Below are 25662 nucleotides of genomic sequence, written 5' to 3'. Positions count from 1 at the left end.
AAATCTATATTTACCAGTGTCAATTTACACTGAGCCGGGCTTTATCTACGCCTGTGATACGCATACATTTTCTGATGCACCAGAAGCATTAGTAAGGTATACGAATGTATCATTTGATGTAATGGTATTTATTAAACGGCCAGTCTCCGAGTTCAAAACGTATGAAAATTGCAAAAGTAAATATCTGTAGCAACATATCGAGTAAAATCAAATTTTTTTAGGTTAAAATGTCAATACGGTACAACTTACACTGTCGAATGAAGAAAGCATTTCATTGTACAATTTTCTTCCGATATGCTTGGAATATTGAATTTTTTTGTGGGGGGGGAATAAAATTTTAATTATTTAAGAGTGTGCGGAATACATTTAACAGACCGCCTAAACCATATTCAAAACTGAATAGATATGACCGTTGATAGTCCAATAGAAATGGAAGTGAACAAATATAAAAGTGGCACTGACTAGGCAGCAGTCCTAAAACGAATCAATAAAATATGCGTTTTTAATACAGGTAATGGAATAAAAATCGATACCGGGACTACGCTGTGTATCCATCAGATAAAAATAGAACTATTGCGATATGAGAAGAAATACTTTTACATATAATTTAAAAATGTATTTGTGAAAAGAAATTATTTTAAACATTCAACTTTTGTTATAAAACATGCAAAATTTATTATGATTTTATAAAACGTTTACTCAAACAAACAAACAAATACATACACACACACACACGTGAGTGTGTGTGTGTGTTTATTATATTAGTGTATTTGTTTATTATATTAGTGTAACTAATATAATTACGGGAAGAGGGCTGTTTCTTACATTACGTGAATTTTTTTTAGCTATAGCCAGATTATTAAATGTTTGATAAATAATCCAGTAATGGTAAACCTTGTAAAAATAATATATTAAGTTACTATTACAGAAATGATTATCGATATAAGATTATATTTTATTGTAATATATATTTTATTATTAAATATATACAGTGAATAAACATTTAAACGTGTAATTTGTAACAACATATAATGTAACGAAAAGAAAATGTACAATTCAATTATTTAACATTAAACGAACCAACTACATCGAATATATAAAAATTATATTATCCATTAAGTATAACGTTTTAATCGTAATGGATATAATTTTATCATTTATATTTTAAATATATTTTTGTAATAAAACGAGAAAACACATAAGAGAATTCTTACGTCAATTCAAGATATTAATATATGAAATTTGATAGAAAGTAAAGAATGTAGGTAACGGACGGTTAAAATTTAAATAATTCGTTAAATATCGAACGAATATGCGACCATATAACAAACGAAACGGGAATTTTACACTTTAAAGACTTTTTGAAATCATTTTTCATAAAAACCACATAATGAACGACGATGAAAATAGTAATAATAAAGAATTTTTGCATTTTTACGAATCCGTAAAACTTGTTTTTAAGCTGTACAAGTTCATCGCAGTACTCCCGCTGAAAGAAAAACCATCCGAATTCGGTTGTTATTTTTACGATTGGAAAAGCATACAGTTTATTTACTCGTATTCAGCTATAATCGGTTTATATATTGTTGCGTTAATCATTTTCTTTCATTACGACTTCAAAACCTACGTACACGATATAAATCTTTTTTTCGTGGTTTTCGAATTCGCAGAATCTATTTTACAACAACTGTTATTAATATCAGTTTACAAAAAAATTCATACAATTTTTATAAGATTTAAAAATTTTGATGAAAATTTACTAAAAGGTTTTAAATCGCAAAACGATAACAGTTTTTTTGATCGATTTTATACGAAATATATTATACTTGCCTTAGGGTTCTTCATAATTCCTTACAAAATAATAATTGCAATTTACAGATACGATAGTAACATGAAAACGATTACACAAACATATTATTTTTGGTATCCTCTTTATTTTTCTTTTACGTTGACGTTACACATACATTTCGTAATTATCGCATCTGTTATTTATTCTATTTATACACGCATAAATATATTAAGTGAACTGATAAAAAATTTCCCTAAAAGGATTAAGGAGGGCTCACTCAATGATCGTACATCCAAAAAGTATATTCAAAAAATAAGATTTTTATATTACGATTTACAAAGCTGTCTCGCAGCACTCAACGAAGTATACGGTCCTTATTTGTTATACATGAACGTTTATACGGTATGGGAATGTTCGCTAAACAATTTTTATGCTATTTTATACCAAACCGACACTACAATATTTTTAAGTTCTTTGAGTTGGTCGACATATTATGCGGTTTGTCAATTTTGCATCACTATTTTGGGGAATATGTTACATTATCCGGTTCGTATTTTTGTCATTATTATTTATGTAGCAAACGTTGTGTATGTGAATGTGAACGAGTGCTGATTGTAGAATTATTTAATTAATTATTAAATATTTATTTATTTTTTATGTAATATCATCAGTATCGTGAACCTGATTTCTGCTTCAAGAAAACACACTTATAATGTTAAACCAATCGTTAAAATTTTGCTAATATATAGCGCTCGGCTTAAATGGATCGAAAAGTCTATATATATTTGTATTTATATATATATATATATATATATATATGTTTCGGTACCGGATGCCTTTCCTAATCTAGAAAATTGTATAAAATCTATATGCAATATATACCAAGATCCAATAAAGTAAAACATTATTTTTTGATATAAATGTTTTTGTAAAACAAATTCCCTTCTTTTCTATTTATTGAAAATAAAACACAAAGTTTTTTAAAGGATGATTTCCAAAAGGAATGAAAATTCCTATCTACTATTTTAAACATTACTTATTTGGAAAAAATGCGACATATTTAATTATAATAATCTATACCGGATACCGAATCTATTTTATTCCTTTAATAAAAGGATATTAAATTTTATTAATGCCAAACGTTCACGTCGGTCTGATAACTTGTTATTTGCTAAAATGTACGTGACCCTTTATTTTTATAATTACTTTAATATTTAAATAAAATTCTAACACGAGTTTTTTAATGGTGATGTACATTACATACTTTTTCATACGTGTACATGGAGAGGTAAGCATTTGTAATTTATTTGAATAAAGTAAAAAAAAAAAAAAATAACTTCACGATGAAAGGTACACCAGACTGTTGTACGTAAAACACCGTTTAGCAGGCAAGTCAGTTAAATATATGGCCTATAATATTACTGTATTTGAACAATTCTGAATTATTACATTTTATTTGTTTATTTTTCCTACTTTTTCATTTCGATGTTTATGTACCAGGAATGTGTTGAAAAGCAGTCTTAAAGAAGTTGTAATTCTTTTCTAAGTTTTATAAACATATTTCGTACAGTTTTTCTTACCTTAAAAAATACTTTTTCTGTTCTGTCTTTACAATTCCTACAGTTTAAATTTCTCAACTACAGCGGACTTTTTATAACTTAACAAAAATATCAGCATTTGTAGTTAAGAATCTACTAACAAAAGATATTGTTAAAGATCAGAGACGGTTCTAATAATAGTGAGTCGAAAGTTTGGAACTATGAGGAATTTAGATACGTTAAATTATTTTTGTCAAAAGAGTTCAGTGAAAACTTTGAATTTTTGTAACATTTAAAAAACATAAAACTTTCAAAAATTACCTAAATTATAACATAAATTTTGGCAATAATCCGATTGTCCAAGTTGATTAAAATAAAATTAGCGATATTTAATCGTCAAAGTGACAGGAAACATTGGCATGCGATCGATAACTTTAATTTAATGGAGGAAAAGTGAAAAAGTGCAGAAAATGGTAGGTAAAAATTGAAAAAAATAACAACAGAAGATATAGCTGTAGTAATTACAAAACGCTATTTAATGCCGAAAGTGTAGAAATGTATACTCAATTGTAAGCTTAACATGAAATATATTGCGATCGTTACTAAGACGTAACGAAACCGTAGCGAGAGCAATCATAACAGCATTTCTTATGTCCCGTCAACCACGGTTATCGGACTTCAACATCTATATATATTCAGTTTTAGGAAGATCATCCATTTGTCAGTTTTTACGGTTTTCTTATTCTGCGGTAAACCCCTATGTAATGATATGACCTAGATCGTTTTGATACAATAACTTTTGTTTATTTTAAACATTACTTAAGAATTATTGGAGGTCGCTTTGAAACTAGCTGTGAAAAATATTAATTGACCAGCATTGTTTTTGTTAGCATTATCGTAACCACATGTTTTTTTTACGTCAGAATTAATTTTCGTCATGCCCTATAAAATTTCTTTATCGCAAAACTAGCCATTCCATTTTCCAAATTCTTTTACATTTCAGCCAAGGGGCTCGAGGGTCTTGAGGTTGGAGAATATGGTACAGTCGCCGTCAAGTAAGAGCGAGCTTGGAATAGCGACGATTTCTACTCGACGTATCTTGGTGTTCCAATGTTTCCGAGAACAATAGTATTGCAATGGCGACGGACTCATCATCCAAACTCGTGTTTATGTATATGTGTAATAAATATTTCTGTTTTGCTGTTCATTTACCTTATTTGTTATTTGCATACTTTTTTCAGGTTCGAAAAATAATCAAAGATATATTGAGAGTGAACACTGCATTTATCGATAACGGATTACATAACGAGGTAATAAAGCTTTCAATATGTATATCAGATAGATTTTTCTTTGTTTTCTGTAACAGGAAGAAGATAATATATATATATATGCAAGTCCACCGGGCTTCTCTAGTGATTAACTCGCCACCACAAATCAGCTGATTTAGAAATAGAGAGTTCTAAGGTTGAAATGGTAGTAAAGTCAGTTACTTTTATAAGGATTTGAATACTAGATCACGGATAACAATATTTTTTAGGGTTGGGTTTCATCTAACCACAAATCTCAGGTATCATATATATATATATATATATATATATATATATATATATATATATATATATATATTTATACGGGGTCTGCGCAAAAAATAACCAAACATTTTTAATGCAAAATGAGTTATTTACTGTTATGCGACTGGATACATTGTGTTATTCTGTTCACCATAATTCTGTAATATGTTCTTGAACTATTTGCATCTCGTCATTTAGTTTTCATGTTATTGTTATTTGAGTGCAACGTGTTAAGCGAGTTTTGTAATGCGTATTTTTCAGAAAACAATACAACGTATACTTTTGCGTGAAACTGAAAAAAACCTTTACAGGAACGTTTAAAATTTTGAAATTTGCTAACGGAGACAATGATCTGGGACATACGGAATGTTACAAATGGTTTTCACGATTTAAAATTGGTCGTCAGTAGACTGAAGATGAACCTCGCCCAGGAAGGTGTTCTACTTCAAAAGATGGCACCCGCGTTCAGAAAATCTCGAGTAAATCATGCCATGGCATTTTAACTGAAAAATTGAACGAGCATCTAGTTGCAGAAAAGTTTGTTTCTCGTTTGATAATTAAACAGCAGAAAGGTAATCCAGTGGACGTTGTCCGCAACTTCTTTGACAAGCCAATGACGATGACATATTCATGCTAAAATCATAACAGGAGACGAAAGCTGGGTTTTCGGCTACGACACTGAGACAAACGTTCAATCATCACAATGGATCGGCAAAGGATCTCCATGCCCTAAGAAAGAATATCAGACTCGATTCGATGTCAAAGTTAAACTCTTTGTTTTTTCTATTTTAATAGAATGGTACATTTACAATTCTTGCCTCAAAGTGAAACGGTGAACCTTGTGTAATATGAAGGTGTTTACAACGATCACATGAAAAAATCCGCAAAAAGAGATCGGAGTTGTGGCGAGACAATTAGTGGTTCCTTCACCACGATAATGTGCACACACACTAACCTTTGTCAATTCGGCAGTTTTGTTCCAAAAATCAGATAACTGTCCAGCTCAGCCTTCTTACTCGCCAGTCCTGGCTCCTTGCGATTATTTCTTATTTCGGAATTTAAATTCAGCGTTGAAGGAACGCTGGTTTGAGACTATTTAATGACATTAATGTAAATTCGTCACGGACCTTAAAGGCCATTTCAAATGAAGCTACTCCGGACTGCTTTGCGAAATGGAAATACCACTAAGAAAAGTGTGTGAGTAGGAAAGAGGAGTACTTTGAAGGAGACAAGAAATAATGATCTGTAAAATTATTAATAAAGATTAAAAATATAATGTTTGTCTATTTTCTGTACAGACCTCAAAATATAAAAAAAAATTGCGTGTGTGTTTATATGTATAAAAATATGTAAATATGTATGTATATAAATGTGTATGTAAACATTTGTTTTAAATGTATATATACACACATTGTATCTATACATTTTGATTTATTGTAAACAATTAGATTCACCAAATTCGTAATTCTATTTTTTTTTATTTTTGCAGATATATTTGCTAATCACTCAGCTTCATGATGTACCATTAAAGGTATGCAGTAGATTCGGCGTCGTCATGAATTGTGGAATAATGATTAAGGTAACAAAAATTATTAATTATTCACATGAAATTATTTAGGAATTAAATTTGTTATCGATTATATATAAATTAATCGATCGTTTATTTATTAGTTATATAAATAAAAAAAACAATATAAAATATAGTAATTCTTGTGAAAATGTTACATTTAATAATTTATGGTGATCGCGGTGCGGAAACTATGAATTTATGAATTGATTTCCTCTGCTCACTGGAACCGGTCTTACTCATTCCATTTTTTACCGTTGTTGTCTGACAGAATATTTCTGGCAATTTGTAAGGTCGATATTCTATATTTTTAACATTTAAATTCAACTACAAGGTAAATAGTCGTCATAAAAAGTTATTGCTGACAATTATTTTGCCAGAAACCAGTACTGTATCATAAGAAATTCTGAACGGCATGGATAATTACTTCCTAAGTAAAAAATGTATTTTGAAAACAATAAGAATAAATCAGTAAGAATGAAGTAAAAAAAAAATGTTAAGAAAATAAATATAAATACGAAATATAAGGTGCTTTAAATACTTAAAGTAAAGTTGTTTTTGTAATAAAAACAAAAGTTTAAATTGTGAACAAATCCCATACATAGAATATAGAGTATGTAGAAGTAATATGACCAACTTTGGTCAAAATGGTTTTTGTAATTCTGGTGAAATATGGTGATTTAATGGTCAAAATGAAACACACACGCGTACATACGAACATTATCATAATGGAAAATTTCCATCCCATTTTTGGGTTTCTTAGGTGTCAAAACGTCAAGATTCTGTGAAAAACACATTTTCCCAAATTATATCGATTATAAGACTTCCCATCTAGAATTACAGTTCTGTTATAGCAGTACCTAGACGGGAAAGTTAAAACAGAAACATAAAATGCAGAATTTGAAATGTAATTTTACTGGAGGATTTTTAAGGTTCAGTGGGATATTAAAACAAGCAACGAAGAGGTTTTAATACAGTTTAAAAAGGAAGAAAGAGACACATTTATTGTATCGTCTTGATAAAAGACTAACTACGTTGGCAGATTGTATATTAACATATCCAGGTATTTAATTTGAAGATTGCGGTAACAAATTATGCGAAAGATATTAAATGTTAGCGTAGACTTGAAATAGGTGACAATTATGGTAAGATATAAGAATAGCAACCAATAAAACGTGAGATAGAAATGACCTCCGTAGGGAGAGAATAAGTGAGTATGACTCCGATCACGAAATCATCTCCTCAGGCCCTATACGTGACGGGTTTTATTATAGGTTGTCTTTTAAACTCACTAATCTGCTTACATATCACAGTCATCAGTTTGGCCTCTTTCCGGATAACACAGATGCAAATGCCTCGGTAGACATTTTCATCGTTATTTAACTGAACACTGCTATCGCCTTCGCTGTAGGATTCTTCCAAAATATTTTCTGCTCGTTCTAATTTTAGCCGTCTCAACTACTTAACCGATTCGCAGAAGCGCGATCCCATCACAGTATATATGCATAGTCACAGTACAACGTGTAAGAGCAATATTTACATTGACCAGCAGAATTTATGGTTAGTTCAAAGTATTTATACCAAATTATTATATAAAGTTCAAATGATCATTAATGATATACTAACTCTGAAAATATATATTACCCACAATTAATTAATTAATCTCCACAAAATTTGGTTAGCGCAACTAGATTATTAGGAAATTATAAGTTTGTGACATATCGTGATTAATAATGTTAAATTTGGTAAAATATTTTTATTTTAATTGTAATTTTCATCCTATGAAACTTTAAATTTCATAGGATTTACATTAAAAAAGTCATTGTTTATAAATTCTGAACACCAACAGTCAGAAATAATTTTACAAAAAAATAATTTTTTCTAGATAGAAAGAAATCCATTTTTGGATTGACTGTATTCAATTTTCACACATAAATTATTTTTCAGTCGACTCTAACAATTGGGATATAACGGTAATTTGCATTATCGGATCCTTTTAAATAACTTTTCATATTCCATTAGCACTTACAATAAAAGGTCACGTAAACACGAACTGTACGCTTATTATACTTTCTTTTTTTTTAAGATAATTGTCTCTTGAATCAAACGCTCTTCACGTCTCACAGGTGATCTTTCTACTATCCACGAAAGATCGTTCGCTTTATTACCTCTACTTATGTATTAGATAAGCAATCCCACTTTAAAGTTATTAATATTTTCAGCTATTAGCCTTTCTATAGCTTAAATACAAATAAGCTGGTTATTATATTTACTTGGAATCAATCAGTTAATTAAATGTTTATAATTTTTTCTTAATCAATCATTTTAATGTATTAAGTTTTATTATTCTGTTATTTCTTTTGTTCACAGATGCTGAAAGATATTGTAGAATTCACTATAGTATTTCTACAATTGCGACATGCTAACTAAATATACACCACATTTATATATATATATATATATATATATATACATACATAGTATAATTCTTAATTTAAACTCAAATTACTTATTCAATTTTATAAATAAATTTACGGCACATAATTACATATGATTATTGTATTAACAAATAAATAAAAATGTTAAATAATTATGACTAAATCCGATTTCTATGAAATAACGTTTTACAGGATCTCGATTTATTTAAACAAGTCGGCAAGTCTGCTGCATAGTTCACCAAAAAATCTTTGTGGCCCTTCTATATAAATTATTTGAACAAATACTTATGAATTACGATTTCATTCTTTCTACGGAAGGAATACTGAAAGTTAAGGTGTTTTTTTAAATTTTATTATTAATTGTTTTTATTTTATTTTATTAAAAGAATACAGTAAAAGTAAATTATTGAATTGTATTTCAAATAAATTAATAGGAAGATATTTTGAACGGTTCAGTAAATTATTAAAAATTGTAATTGAAATATAACAAGGTCATCTGTGGTAAGCCGAATTATTTTACTGAATTACACCAAAGTAATTCTGTTATCTTGTTCCTAAGTGGTGTGGTTGATTGAAACACAACCACCAAAGAAACAGGAAACGCAATTTGAAACAGGATTCCTGATAAGTTTCTTTTTAATTTCCAACTGCAGACGAAGATTCTTTTCTTTTTTTTACAAAGAGGGTTTTCTAAGTAATGATGAATTTCAGGGAAATATTTAAGATCTTAATAGAGGGCTATTTGGAAAATAACTTCCGATTTGTGTTTAAAGAAACACTTCATAAAAAAACAATTTATTATATGCATCAGCTACATATTTTAACTAATTTTCTACATAATTGTTGTCCAAATTAAGGCACTTGTTAAATCTGTGAACGATTTCGAATACCCTCATCAATAAAATGCATTCTTGATTAACGTCTGTGAATTAAGCCCGGGTATTAACACCGTTATTCAACTCGTCATTTGAAAACGCTGTGTCACTAAACATTTCTTCCTTTCCGAGATAGGTGATAATAACTGGACGCCAGATCAGTTCTGTATGGAGGTTAAATAACTCCTATTTGAAACTGTAAATTTAGTGTTTATTAGGAGTTGCAGTATGCGGACGTGCGTTGTCATGAAGAAAAACGAAACATGAATTCAGCATGTGGCGTCGATAATTTTGTATGGCCCCTCTCAATTTGTTCAACGTCTCGCAGTGATGATCACCGTTTCCCGAAAATAAAAATATGATTAGCGACGCAGCATTTTGAAGATGATGATAAGTTGAAAAGCGGAGTTACTACCCGGTTTAGTTCACAAGCGGAAGAGTTTTGTAACAAGGGTATTCAAAACATTATTTTTTGATATTATTATATGGTGTTTTTACGTCTTTGTATGAAGTAAAAAAAGTATTGTAATTGCGAGAAATTTTGATTTTCAGATTTCAACGGAAATTTAGGAGTGTTACAACACCTCCTTGTAACGATTGCAATTTTACGCCAGAAGTGTCAAAAAAGCACAAAATTAAAAATATTCATTTGGTTTTTGGATTATTTCTTAACTGCACTAATAACCCCAAATTAAGAGTTTTTCAACGATATATCATAAGTGGTACAAATTTTCATTAGTTTCAGAATTATAGCCAATATAATTTTTTTCAATTAAATATTTAATTTTACAAGGGGAACACACAGATGTACCTTCCAATTCGTACAGATGTACGAATGCGAATTTATTCGTTTTTTTAAACTTTAGTTTTACTTAAATATATTGATTTATTAATAATTATTAATCTTTGTAAAATAAAGTGTACAACAAATATTAATCAAACAGCAACAAAAAAAAAATATTATAAAAAATAGAGAGGTAGAAGGAAAAAATTGTGTAGGCAGGCCACGTTTGGAATATGTAAAACAAATTGTTAGGGATGTAGGATGTAGAGGGTATACTGAAATGAAACGACTAGCACTAGATAGGGAATCTTGGAGAGCTGCATCAAACCAGTCAAATGACCGAAGACAAAAAAAAATAAAAATAAAAAAATAGTTAAAAAAAATATATGTAAAGAAGTAATGTGATATCAGCATCAGATTTTTTAAATAACAAATAGAAGTTACTTTCCGAATAAATTTCTACTAAAGCAGATAATCTAAAGTAGAAACTCTTTGACATATTATACAGCGGTTCCTCCTATTCACTACTCCACCGAAAAAGGCATGACAATATTACCTGCTTTTTTTACTTATTATCTACAGGCTAAAGGCCCGATTATAGCCACTGATCACACTTGAAATTTTGAATCGTTTTTAATGTATGATTCATTGTTTAAATGCCAAGCCTAGTTTGGATTTAAACCCAGGACCAACCGGATAAAAGGTACAGACACTATCACTCCGTAACAATGATCGGTATATTTTTATTTTCTGTTTATTCTTCGAGGATGTATGTTATTAAAAAAATATTCCCAGTATATGAAATAAATAAAATTAAAAGTTGTTCGAATGAAGAATTTTTAGAATTATGAGGAAGAATTCGGAATCGTATAATCGTCAAGAACTGGAACCCGAAGGAACAAGGATTACCATCAACGTATTGTAATTTATAAATATTACAATATAACAATACCGTCCTAGAGGAGTATTAATGTAACTGTCTAACGAATCGGAATGAAGTGAGATCGAATACCAGTCAGGCTTGGCCTTCTGATAATCTGAAAAATTAATTTACGATAAAATGGAGTGAGGCAATTATGATTAGAGAAAAGTGTTATCAAAAAATTAAGTACATAGTGATAAGTATATTATGCAGAAAATTGTCTGCTATATGAAAGACAAATCTAATACTCAACACTTCTTTACAGTAATTAATTATTTAATTCCAAAAATTTTGGAAACTCAGAAATCAAAATGACTGGAATACCTGCTAATATATACCAATGTACGAAAGCCAAATAAAGATATGTGCTAAACCACTGATTCTCAAAGTATTTCGTCCACCGCCCAGATTGAGAATCAAAAGTTTTCTGATAAAATAATAATTTCTAATTAAAAACAGCAATTGCATTTATTGTTTTTAAACGTGGCGTATCCTATATCTGTTGAAAATTAAATTTTAAATGAGAGCAATTTCTCACTGATTTTTGTTTTTTAATTTGATGATTTTTGAATTCTGAAGAATATTCTCAAAAAGAGATTATTCAAGCATTCCTTTTATTTAACGTCTCTCTATAAGCCTCTTCTTTGCAAAGTTAAAGTAGTTTGAATACAAACATTTTTTATCATAAATTATATGTGTTCCTTTAATTTTTTCTACTAAAGTATATAATTTTAGTTTCCATTATCAAGAAAATCACCTATCCTTTTCCTAGACCACCTGAACGCCCCCAATGTTTTGTGGGCTGATATATGTATGTGTGTACATTAAAATAAAGTTAAATTGGGTAAGATGACATTTTTATCTAACAACCATAAATGTTTTGCGTAATGTTTATGCAATGGAATAAAAATAATTTAAATTTTGTCAATAACAATTAAAATAAAAATTGACAACGATGTTGATTTTTCTAGTCATTTGCATTGGGCTAAAAATTTATATACATTTATATATATATAAATATATAAATGTAATTGTTATTCTCTTTCATTAAAAAATAATTTGCGCAAAGGAATTTCAATTATTATTATGGTATATTTAAACAATACTTACATTACTTATACCCACTCAGGCAGTTCAATTATCCACAAGCTTCTTCTCCGACGACAACGTATTGATCCCAGAGAGAAAAAAGATAATAACAATATTAAATAATAGATACAAACCCATGTACCTTCAAAGTGTTATTGACGATTCAGTATTTAATGTTTTAAAATTGTAACATTGTGTATGCTAATATAAAAATTAATTCCTTCTTATTCTTCTTCTTAACCGTTCAGTCGCATGTGGCTCTTGGTCATTCGAAGGATCATGCTCCTCGACCTGCACCGGTTTTTGAGAGTTTCTGTCAATTCCATTACATTCCTGGTTGTATCTTTGATTGTATCCAGCTATTCGGTTCTTGGTCGGTACAGTCTTCTTACATACGTCCCTCATGCTCTTTTCTAAAATGTCTTTTTCCAAAGAGTTATTTTCCGTTTTGATATAAACAAGTGTGTTTAGTCGAAGCTTTTATATCTGACTTTCTAAGGAAAGATTAGGTTTGATTTTATCTAAAATTTTTTTGTTAGTTATTTTGGTCGTCTACTAGATTTTTACAATCCGGTTCCAAAACACCAGACAAAAAAGTCATAATCCTGAGTGTATTAGTCATGTGTATGGACCATGTTTCACAGCTGCAGGATGCAATGGAGAACACAATTGCGGTGATCAATCTGTATTTTTTTGCAGTAAATATTCTTGTTTTTTCATATTTTCTTCATCGCAATCATGTACTCATATTAACCTTATTGACTGAAGATTCATTAAAATTTCAAGGATCCGGGTAAGATATGTAATTATATTCTATTTTTTGTTAATCTTTTACTCTCAACTCGTTTATTACGCCTAAGCAATCGTTTTTTCATGTATTAAGTTTACAGTTCGCTTTTTAATACAGAGTGATCTAAAAGTAGTGCAAATAATATTCTGTAATTATTTATTATTCAGTTCATAAATAAATCATTGAATACAATAAAAACTAGAATTTGTGTTAACTTTCGGAACAGAATTATATAATAATTTTAGAATTAATAATTTTAGAAACTGTTCATCAACTTTCTATATAATAATCAATTAATCTTTAACCATATTTCTGAAAACTTTAGAAATTGTAACTAGTATAATTGTTTAAATTTAATGTTTTATGTCACCTTTCAGTTAGTAAAAGGTATGAGAATTTATATTATTTCAGGCAATATTTCAGTAGCCGTTAAAACTAATAGTTAAAAAATGAAGATTGTCAAGATGAACGATGTATAAATCCAAATACACTGTCATAAAAAAATTATTTCAAGAAGTTTCGGTTCCTGTGTAAGCTGTGGCAACATTTTATACGTAACAATAATACCTTCAGCTTCTAAAAATTTAATAAATCTAATTTAAAGTGTCGGTAAACACACTTATTTACAATATTTTTTTTTGTAAATTGTATATTTTGGCAAGTAGCAATCTTTAATAATACGTAAAGATGATTCTTGAAATGCGTATGGAATAACACTTAAGAAATTCATTTATTCTTTACGTTAATATCACTTCTCAGATGTAATAATAATCAAAATGTAATGTTGAAAATAATATTATTAAATATGTTAAGTGAAATTATTAATTTATTTAGCTTTATTTGGTTATACAAGATCTTGTACGACATTGATTTTTTAAGGTTTTAATTTTAAGCATTCTACTGCTTTTAAATTATTTTTTTTTTTTTTAATTGCCGTACGAGAAATTAGTATATGTAAGATCTTCATTGTGACTTCAACAGTCGGTTATTAATATCGTCAACTACGTCCATCGTTAAACTAAAGAAAGATCAGAGGGTCCATTCGACACTCTAATGTCAGAAAACATATTATGTAATAATCTGTGCGACTGTGTGTATCTAGTTTTACATCTCTACACGAAAAAACAAGTATGATTGATGGTAACATACGTTTTGTTTTTTTAGTCCGGGACCACCGTTAGGTATAGCTTCAGAGTGAGATGAAATGGCAAATTTGTAGCGTATGAAAATGCCATCTTTGACCAGGAGTCGAACCAGGGACCTCCGGATTAAAGGCCGAGACTCTACCATTCCCGCCACAGAGGACGCCCCCGCCACAGAGGACGATATTTCTGATGGTTACTAAGGGAATGCAAAACCCCTTAAGAAAAAAATCAATGCTGCCGACGGCATAATAATTTCCCAATTCTATAGAGAGATACGAAACTAAATTCTGATTATCAAGCGATTCAAAAAAGAGTGCTACAAATTTTTGGATTGCTAACAGCCGATAACGTAATTAGTTTTCTTTATAAGATTCTGAAAAATACTGCATGTTAACATTTCTTTATTTTTCTATATTTGTTTTTTAGCATCAGTATTGTCCACCTTTCACTCCAGAACGCTGCACTGTATCCTGAAATCCTAAAAAAATCGTTTCCAAATTCTAAATCTATATTTATCAGTGTCAATTTACACTGAGTCGGGCTTTTCTTTCGACAGTGATATACATAAAGTATCTCATGCACCGGACGATTTAGTCAGATATACGAATGTATCTTCTGATGTAATGGTGTTTATAAAATGGCCAGTCCCTGATTTAAAAACGAATGAAAATTGCAGAACTAAATATCTGTAGCGTTTTGAGTCATTTCAAATTTTTTGAGGTTGGAATGTCGATACCGGACAGTTTACACCGCCGAATAAAGAATTAAACGTGAAAGCATTTCATTCTACAATTTTCTTCCGATATGCCTGGAATAGTGGTTGTTTTTTAAGGGGGGAATATAATTTTAATTATTTAAGAGTGTGCGGAATACATTTAACAGACCGCATAAAACATACTCAAAACTGAATAGATATGACCGTTAATAGTCCAACAGAAATAGAAGTGAGCAGATATAAAAGTGGGACTGACTAGAGAGCAGTATTAAAACGATTCAATAAAATATGCGTTCTTAGTACACATAATGCAATAAAAATCGACACCGAGACTACGCTGTGTACCCACCACGTAAAAATTGAATTATTTCGATATGAAAAGAAATACTTTTGTATGAGAAGAAAATATTTTTAAAATTCAATTTTTGCCATCCATTATGATTTTATAATGCTTTTACACACACACACACAAACAAACAGAGAGAGAGAGCGTGAGTGAGAGAGCGCGAGAGAGAGAGAGAGTGAGAGAGCGCGAGAGTGAGTGATAGTGGATTCATTGTGTAATATAATTAAGTGAAGAGAGGTGTTTCTTACATCACCTGAATTTCTTTAGCTGTAGCCAGATTATTTAAATTTTTTATAACTAATCTGATAATGGTAAACCTTATAGATTAATATATTAAGTTGCCATTAAAGAAATGTTTATCGATATATGATTATATTTTACTGTAATATATATTTTATTGTTAAATATATACAGTGAATAAACATTTAAACGTGTAATTTGTAACGACGTATAATGTAACGAAAAGAAAATGTACAATTCAATTATTTAACATTAAACTAACCAACTACATCGAATATATAAAAATTATATTATCCATTAAGTATAACGTTTTAATCGTAATGGATATAATTTTATCATTAATATTTTAAATATATTTTTGTAATAAAACGAGAAAATACATCAGGGAATTCTTACGTCGATTCAAGATATTAATATATGGAATTTGATAGAAAGTAAAGTATGTAGGTATCGGCTGGATAAAATTTGAAAAATTCGTTAAATATGCGACCTTATAACAAACGAAACGGGAATTTTACACTTTAAAGACTTTTTGAAAACATTTTTCATAAAAACCACATAATGAACGACGATGAAAATAGTAATAATAAAGAATTTTGGCATTTTTACGAATCCGTAAAACTTGTTTTTAAGCTGTACAAGTTCATCGGAGTACTCCCGCTTAAAGAAAAACCATCCGAATTCGGATGTTATTTTTACGATTGGAAAAGCATACAGTTTATTTACTCGTATACAGCTACAATCGGTTTTTATATTTTTGCGTTATTCGTTTTCTTTCATTACGATTTCAAAAGCTACGTACACAATAAATTTCTTTTTTACGTCGTTTTTGAATTCGCACAAACTATTTTCAGACAACTGTTATTAATTTCAGTTTACAAAAATATGCATACAATTTTTAAAAGATTTAAAATATTTGATGAAAATTTACTAAAAAGTTTTAAATCGCAAAACGTTAACAGTTTAATTGATCGATTTCATACGAAATATATTATACTTGCCTTAGGATTTTGCATATTTCCTTACATAATAATAAATGCAATTTTCAGATACTGTCATAGTATGAACGCGAACACACCTGCGTTTTATTTTTGGTATCCTCTTTCTTTTTCTTTTACGCTTTCGATACAAATACATTTCGTAATTATCGCATCTGTTATTTATTCTGTTTATACACGCATAAATATATTGAGTGAACTGATAAAAAATTTCCCTAAAATGATTAAGGAAGGCTCACTCAGCGACCATTCAAACAAAAAGTATATTCAAAAAATAAGATTTTTATATTACGATTTACAAAGATGTGTAGCGGCACTCAACGAAGTATACGGTCCTTATTTGCTATTCATGAACGTTTCTACAATATGCGAATGTTCGCTAAATAATTTTTATGCTATTTTATACCAAGCCGACATTAGAATATTTTATAGTTCTTTGGGTTGGTCGGTATATTATGCTCTTAGTCAATTTTGCATCACTATTTTGGGGAATATGTTACATTATCCGGTTTGTATTTTTATCATTATTATTTACGTAGCAAATGTTGTGTATGTGAATGTGAACGAGTGCTGGTTGTAGAATTATTTAATTTATTATTAAATATTTATTTATCTTGTATGTAATATCATCAGTATCTTGAACCTCAATTCCGCTTCAAAAAAACACACTTACTGATGTTAAACCGGTCAAATTTTGCAAACATATAGCCCTCGGCTTAAAATCTACATGCATTTTTAATGTATGTTTTTTTAATGTATAAAATCTACATGAATTTTTTAAAGATCCAATAAAGTCAAACAATATTTATTGACATGCATTACTATTATACAAAAGGGAGTCTTTCTCTTTTTCCCTAGTATGGCTATTTTTTACGTTACGTATTAGCAATTGCTCATGTTATAATAATGCTTATAATTTTGTATATAATATAACCAAACTTAACCTACACTCGTTTCGCTCGTTAACCTTTACTAGCGAGCGATGTTTACCGAGCAAAGATTATATTTGCTTATATTATACTCGTATTTATAATTGCTCTGCAAATACCATATAATTATAACATTGCTAATACGTAATTTAAAAAAACTGTTGCGGCGAAAAACAAAAAAGAGCCATTAAAGGAATATGAATATTAACTAAATATAAGATGGATGGGATTGCATAAATTTGATTTTAAAATCAATAAAATTAAAAACAATAATTTTTATCCTAAATATAAAAATTCATGTATTTTTGTAAAACAAATCCCCTCCTTTTCTATTTATTTGAAATAAAACATAAAGTTGTTAAAGTTATTAACATAAAGTTAATGACTTCCAAAAGGTATGAAAATTCCATTCTACTATAATCTTATCTCGAAAAATGCAACATATTTTATTATAATAATCAATATCGGATACCGAATCTATTTTATTCCTTTAATAAAAGGATATACGTAATTTAAAAAAACTGTTGCGGGGAAAAACAAAAAAGAGCCATTAAAGGAATATGAATATTAACTAAATATAAGATGGATGGGATTGCATAAATTTGATTTTAAAATCAATAAAATTAAAAACAATAATTTTTATCCTAAATATAAAAATTCATGTATTTTTGTAAAACAAATCCCCTCCTTTTCTATTTATTTGAAATAAAACATAAAGTTATTTAAAGAATGACTTCCAAAAGGAATGAAAATTCCATTCTACTATAATCTTATCTCGAAAAATGCAACATATTTTATTATAATAATCAATATCGGATACCGAATCTATTTTATTCCTTTAATAAAAGAATATTCGATTTTATTAATTCAAAACGTTCACGTTGGTCTGATAACTTGTTACTTGAAAAAATGTACGTGACCCTTTTTTTTATAATTACTTTAGTAATTTAAATAAAGATCTAACGTGAGTTTTATAATGGTGAAGTACGTTTCATTGTTTTTCATACGTGTCCACGGAGGGGTACGCTTATGTAATTTATTTGCATAAATTAAAAAAAAAACAAAAAAAAAATTACCTCACGACGAAAGGAACACCAGAATATTGTACGTAAAACACCGTTTGGAAGGCAAGTCAGTTAAATATAGAGCTTATAATATTACAATATTTGTACAATTCTGATTTATTAATCTTTATTTGTTTATATTTCCTATTTTTTTCATTTCAGTATTTATGAAACAGAACTGTGTTGAAAAGCAGTCTTAAAGAAGTTGTAATTCTTTTTTAAGTTTTATAAACATGTTTCGTATCGTTGCACTTACATTAAAAAATACTTTTTCGGTTCTGTCTTTACAACTCCTACAGTTTAAATTTCACAACGGACTTTCTATAACTTACTAAAAACATCAGCATTTGTAGTTAAGACTCTACAAACAAAGGATATTGTCAACGATCAGAGACGGTTCTAAGAATAGCGACTCAAAATATATTTAATCGTCAAAGCGATATTTAATCGTCAAAGTGACAGTAAACACTGGCACCCGATCGATAACTTTCAGTTAATGGTGGAAGAGTAAAATATTGATGAAATTAGTTGGTTAAAATTGAATAGAAAATCACAACAGAAGATATCATATCTAGTAATTAACGATGCGCTATTTAATGCCGAAAGAGTAGAAATGTATACTTAATTGTAAGCTTAACATGAAACACATTGCGATCGTTACTGAAATGTAACGAAAACGTAGCGAGAACAATTATAAAAGCATTTTATATGTCTCATTAACCACAGTTATTGGACTTCGATGTCTGTAATTAATCAGTTTTAGGAAGATCATCCATTTGTCAGTTTTTACGGATTTTTTATTCTACAGTAAACCCCCAGATAACGATCTCACCTAGATCGTTTTGATATAATAATGTTTGTTTATTTTAAGCATTTCTTAAGAAGTATTGTAGGTCGCTTTAAAACTAGATGTGAAAAATATTAATTGAACAGGATTTTTGTTAGGATGATCGTAACCACATGTTTTTTACGTCAGAATATTTTTTCGTCATGCCCTATAAAATTTCGTGTCGCAAAACTAGCCTTTCCATTTAAATTATTTTTCATTTCACACAAGGTGCTCGAGGGTGTCGCTGTCTTGAGGTGGAGAATATGGTACAGTCGCCGTCAAGTAAGGCCGAACTTGGAGAAGCGACGATTACTGAGCTAAGCAAGATGTATCTTAGTGTTTTCCAATGTTTCCAAGAACAATAGTATAACAATGACGAGTGGCTCACCATCCAAACTCGTTTTTATGTGTCGGCTACTGTAAGTATTTCTGTTTTGCTACATTTTCCTTCTTTACTATTTGCTTATATTTTTTCAGGTTCGAAAAATAATCAAAGATATATTGAGAGTGAACACTGCATTTATTGATAACGGATTACATAACGAGGTAATAAAATTTGCAATATGAATATTATATAGTTTTTTTTTTTCTGTAACCGGAAAAAGATAATATATATATATTTTTACTTTTTAAAGTCAATTAGTTTTATAAGGATTTGAATACTAGATCATGGATACCAATATTTTTTGGTATGGGTTTCATTTAACCACAAATCTTAGGAATAGTTCACCTGAGACTTGTACATGATAGATTTAATGTAAAGAATTAGATTCACTACACGTGCCTATTCTTAATGATATTTTTAAAATATTTTGCAGATATATTTGCTAATTACTCAGCTTCATGATGTACCATTAAAGGTTAGCAGTAGATTCGGTGTCGTCATAAACTGTGGAACAATGTTTAAGGTAACAAAAATGATTAATTATTTACAAACAAATTTTAGGAATTAAATCTATTTTCGATTACATATGCATTAATCGATCGTATATCTATTAATTAAATAAATAAAAAATTAATATAAAATACAGTAATGCTTGTGAAAAAGCTAGATATAATAATTTACGATGATTGCAGTGCGGAAACTGTGAATAGATCCTGAATTGATTTTCTCTGCTCACTGGAACCTGTTTTACTCTTCCCATATTTTACCGTTCGATCTGACAGAATATTTCATGCAATTTGTAAAGGCGATGCTCGATATTTTTTGCATTGTAATTCAACTGCATGGTAAATTATAGTCACAAATAAAAGTGCCCGATGACGTTATAAAATTTTCCGTTAGAAATGTTGAGAGAAACAGCAGCAGTCAAAAGTTGGCAGGAATATAAACAGACTGTTAATAAGGGCAAAATTAACAAACGACGATTTTTAAAGAAGAAAAAATAAAGTTGATAATAAAAAAGACCCTTTTTCCAAATCCAAGTTTGATAAAGATTTAAACAGAAATAAGGCAGCAGCTATTTTCTTTCTTTTAGAATAGTCGGGACCGAACATAATAAATGTGGATGAATGCAGGAATATATTAGTTTGGAGAATAGTTTTATAGGTTTATAAGAAAAGCGTATATCACACCAAATAACCCAAGAGCAGATACGTGTGAGAACAGCACAGTCTTTAAACGCCTCATAAAGTAAAAATACTTTTCTGCATAATTTAAGAGCAAACAGAATGTACAATAGAAAGTATATTAATGAATGTATGGTAGATGTATGGTAGATGTTAAATTCGACATCAGAAATAGTGTAGCTACAAAAGAATTAATTTTATAACGGAGTCTTTAGTGGGATAAACCAACCTAAATGCTTCTAGTAATTTAGAAAAAAGTCTCTGACAATGGAAAACGGAATAATGATTTTCGAGTTAAGGGAACTTGTAATGAAATGTAAAAAAAGAAGATAATTATGATTCGTAAACAGTCTGGTAGCAGTAATCAATATAGAAGATAAAAAAACACGAGATGTAATAGAATTACAACAAAAAGATCGAGAGATGGATGTTGCAGTTAAAAAGGAATTGAAAAGAAATTTGAATTCAAAGTAACTATTTGAGGAAAAGAACATTTAAATACAAAATTTCTTGTTGACAATTCTTTTGCCAGAAACCAAAACTGTATCAAAAGAAATTCTAAACGACATGGATATTACTTACTTTGTAAAAAATGTATTTTGAAAACAATTAAGATAAAATCAGAAATAATGAGGTACTAAAAAAAATGTTAAGAAAATAAATATAAATACGAAAAATAAGGTACTTGAAATACTTAAAGTAAGGTTGGTTTTGAAATAAAAACAAAAATTGAAATTATGGACCACTCCCATACATAGAATGTATATAGAAGTAATACAACCAAGTTTCGTCAAAATCGGTCTTGTAGTTCTGGAGATATATGGTGATCTATAGGTCAATACGAAACACACACACGTACTTACCAAGATCCTGTGAAAAACACTTTACCCCAAATTGTATCTATTACAATACTTCCCATCTAGAAGCATAGTTCTGCAACAGCAGTATCTAGAGGGAAAGTAAAAACAGAAAGAAAGAAAATACAGACTTTCAAAAGTAATTTTACTGGAGGAATTTTAACGTTCAGTGGGATATTAAAACAAGAAACTAGATGTCTTAACACAGTTAAAAGAAAAAGAGAGAGAGTCATTTATTGTATCGGCTTGTTAAAAGACTAACTGTATTGGCAGATCGTACCTTAACATATCCAGATATTTAATTCGAAGATTCCAGTAACAAACGATGAGAAAGATATTAAATGTTAGCATAGACTTAAAACAAGTGACAGTTACGGTAAGGTATAAGAATAGCAACAAATAAAAAGTGATGGAGAACTGATCCACGTAGGGACAGAATAAGCGAGTACGACTCCGTTCACGACAATATCTCCTCCGTTCATATACGTGACGGGTTTTATTATAGGTTGTCTTTTAAACTCAGTAAAGCTGCTTACATACACAGTCATCAGTTTGGCCTCTTTCAGGATGCCACAGATGCAAATGCCTCGGTAGACATTTTCATCGTGATTTAGCACAAAAATGCTATCGCCTTCGCTGTAGGCTACTTCCAAAATATTTTGTCCTCGTCTATTCTAATTTTAGCCTTCTCAACTATTAAACCGTTTCGCGGAAGCGCGATCCCATCATAGTAAATTTGCATCCTCACAGTACAAAGTGTAAGAACAATATTTACATTCATCAGCAGAATTTATGGTTAGTTCAAAGTATTTATACTAAATTAATATATAAAATTCAAATGATCATTAATGACATAGTAACACTGAAAATATATGTTCCCACAATTAATGAATTCACTAAATTTGGTTTGCGCAACTAGATTATTAGGTAATTATAAATTTGTGACATCGTGATTAAATATATTAAATTTGGTGCAAGATTTTTTTTAATTGTAATTTTCTTCCTATGAAACTTTAAATTTCTTAAGATTTACATAAAAAAAATCATTGTTTATAAATTGTGAAGACCACCAGTCAGAAATATTTTTACAAAGAAAAAGGTTTTTCTTGAAAGAATGAAATCCATTTTCTGATTGACTGTATTAACCACACTAATAAATTAATTTAACGTCGACTCTAATAATCGGGATTTAACTGTAATTTTGCATTATCGGAACCATTTAAATAAGTTTTCATATTGTATTCGTAGTTATAATAAAAGGTTACGTAAGAAAGAGATGTAGGCTTATTATAAATTTTTATTGTATTTAAGAAAGTTGTCTCTTGAATGGAACGCACTTCCCGTCTCACGAGTGATCCTTCTACTATCTATGAAATATCGTATACGCTTCATTACCTCTATTTATGAGTTAAATAAACAATACCACGTTTAAATTGTAAATATTTTCAGCTATTAGTCTTTTTACAGCTTGAAAACAAATAACCTGGCTATTATTTGTGCTATCAATCATTCACTTAATTAAATGTTTATAATTTTTTCTGAATAAATATTTTAATAATTAAGTTTTATTATTCTGTTATTTCTTTTGTTCACAGATACTGAAAGATATTGTAGAATTCACTATAGTATTTCTACAATTAGATCATGCTTACTAAATATACACCACATCCATATCTGTATCTATATATACATACACAAGTATAATTCTTAATTTAAATGCAATGTACTTATTCAATATTATTAATAAATATATAGCCCATAATGACATATGATTTTTGTGCTAATTTTGTGTTTACTCGATGAGGATGTATGTTATTAGAAAATTTTCCGAGTATATGAAATAAAGAAAATTAAAAGTTGTTCGAATGAACACTTTTTGGAATTATGAGTAAGAATTCCGAATCGTATAATTGTCGAGAATTCTAACCGAAGGAACTTGGATTACCATCAACGTATTGTAATTTATAAATATTACAATATAACAATGCCGTCCTAGAGGAGTAGTAATGTAACTGTCTAACGATTCGGAAAGAAGTGAGATCGAATCCCAGTCAGGGTTGGCATTCTGACATAATCTGAAAAATTAATTTATCATAAAATTGAGTGGGGCAATTATGATTACAGAAAAGTGTTATCAAAAAATTATGTACATATTCATAAATGTAGTATGTAGAAAATTGTATGCTATATGAAATACAAAACTAATACTCAACATTTCTTTACAGTAATTAATTATTTAATCCCCAATTTTTGGAAACTCAGAAATCAAAATGATTGCAATACCTGGCTAATATATACTAATGAACGCGTTTTCGCGTTAATTCCGTGCGTGTCATTTGGTGGATCATGCTCCTTGACCTCCACCGGTTTCTGAGAGCTTCTGTCAGTATCTATTACATTACTGGTTGTATCTTTGATGGTATCCATCCATTAGGTCCATTTAGTCGGTCCAGTCTTCTTATATCCGTCCGTCATGCCCTTTTCCAATGAATTATATTTGCTTATGATATAACCAAAATATGATAACCGCTGCTTCAACATCTGGCTTTCTAAGGAAAGATTAGGTTTGATTTTATCTAACATTTCTTCATTAGTTCTTTTGTTTGTCCACTGGATTTTTACAATCCGGTACCAAAACACCAGAACAAAAAAGTCTTATTCCTTATCCTATTAGACTTGTATATGGTACATATTTTACAGCTGCAGGATGCAATAGAGAACATAATTGCGCTGATCAAACACATTTTTTCAAGCAGATGTTCTTGTTTTTTTCATATTTTGTTCATATCAATCTTGTACTCGTATTAACTTTATTGACACATTTTGTACGTAACAATCCTACCTTCAGGCTTTAAAAATTTAATAGTTTTAATTTTAACGTGTTGGTAAACACACTTATTTAAAGTATTTAAAAAAAAATTATTTTGACATGTAGCACTCGTTAATACTACAAAAAGATGAATCTTCAATTGCGTATTGTATTATGCTGTAGGACATTCATTTATTCTGTACGTTAATATCACTGTTTAGGTGAAATAATGATAAAACATTGATAGTAATATTATTAAGTGTAATAAGTGTACTCCAGTATTTATTAATTTATTTAGCTTTATTTGGTTCTGCAAGCTCTTGAACGACATTAATTTGGTAAGGTTGTAATTTTAAGCAATCTACTTCTCTTAAAACTTTTATTTGTAGAACTCCCAAACGATAAATTAGTTTATGTAAGATCTTCCTTGTGACTTTAACAATCGGTTATTAATATCGTCAAATACTTCGACCGTTAAACCGACCGTTGAAGAATGATTACTGCGTGCATTTTTTTCTACGTACATATATTACATATTATATATGTTTCAGAAAACATATTCTGTAGCGATTTTTGCGACTGTGTGTAAGATAGTATACGTCTGTTCACAAAATATATTTCACACAAGTGTGGCTGATGGTAACTTTATTTTTTTTTTAGTCTCCGGGACCACCGTTAGGTATTGCTTCAGAGGATGAAATGGAACAGCAATTTGTAGCGCGTGAAACTGCCATTCCTGACCGATATTCGAACACGGGACCTCCGGGTGAAAGGCCGAGACGCTACTACTCGCGCCAC

This window comes from Lycorma delicatula, chromosome 10 (genome assembly GCF_047948215.1).
Source record: "Lycorma delicatula isolate Av1 chromosome 10, ASM4794821v1, whole genome shotgun sequence".
NCBI lineage: Eukaryota > Metazoa > Arthropoda > Insecta > Hemiptera > Fulgoridae > Lycorma > Lycorma delicatula.
This window is presented reverse-complemented; position numbering follows the sequence as displayed.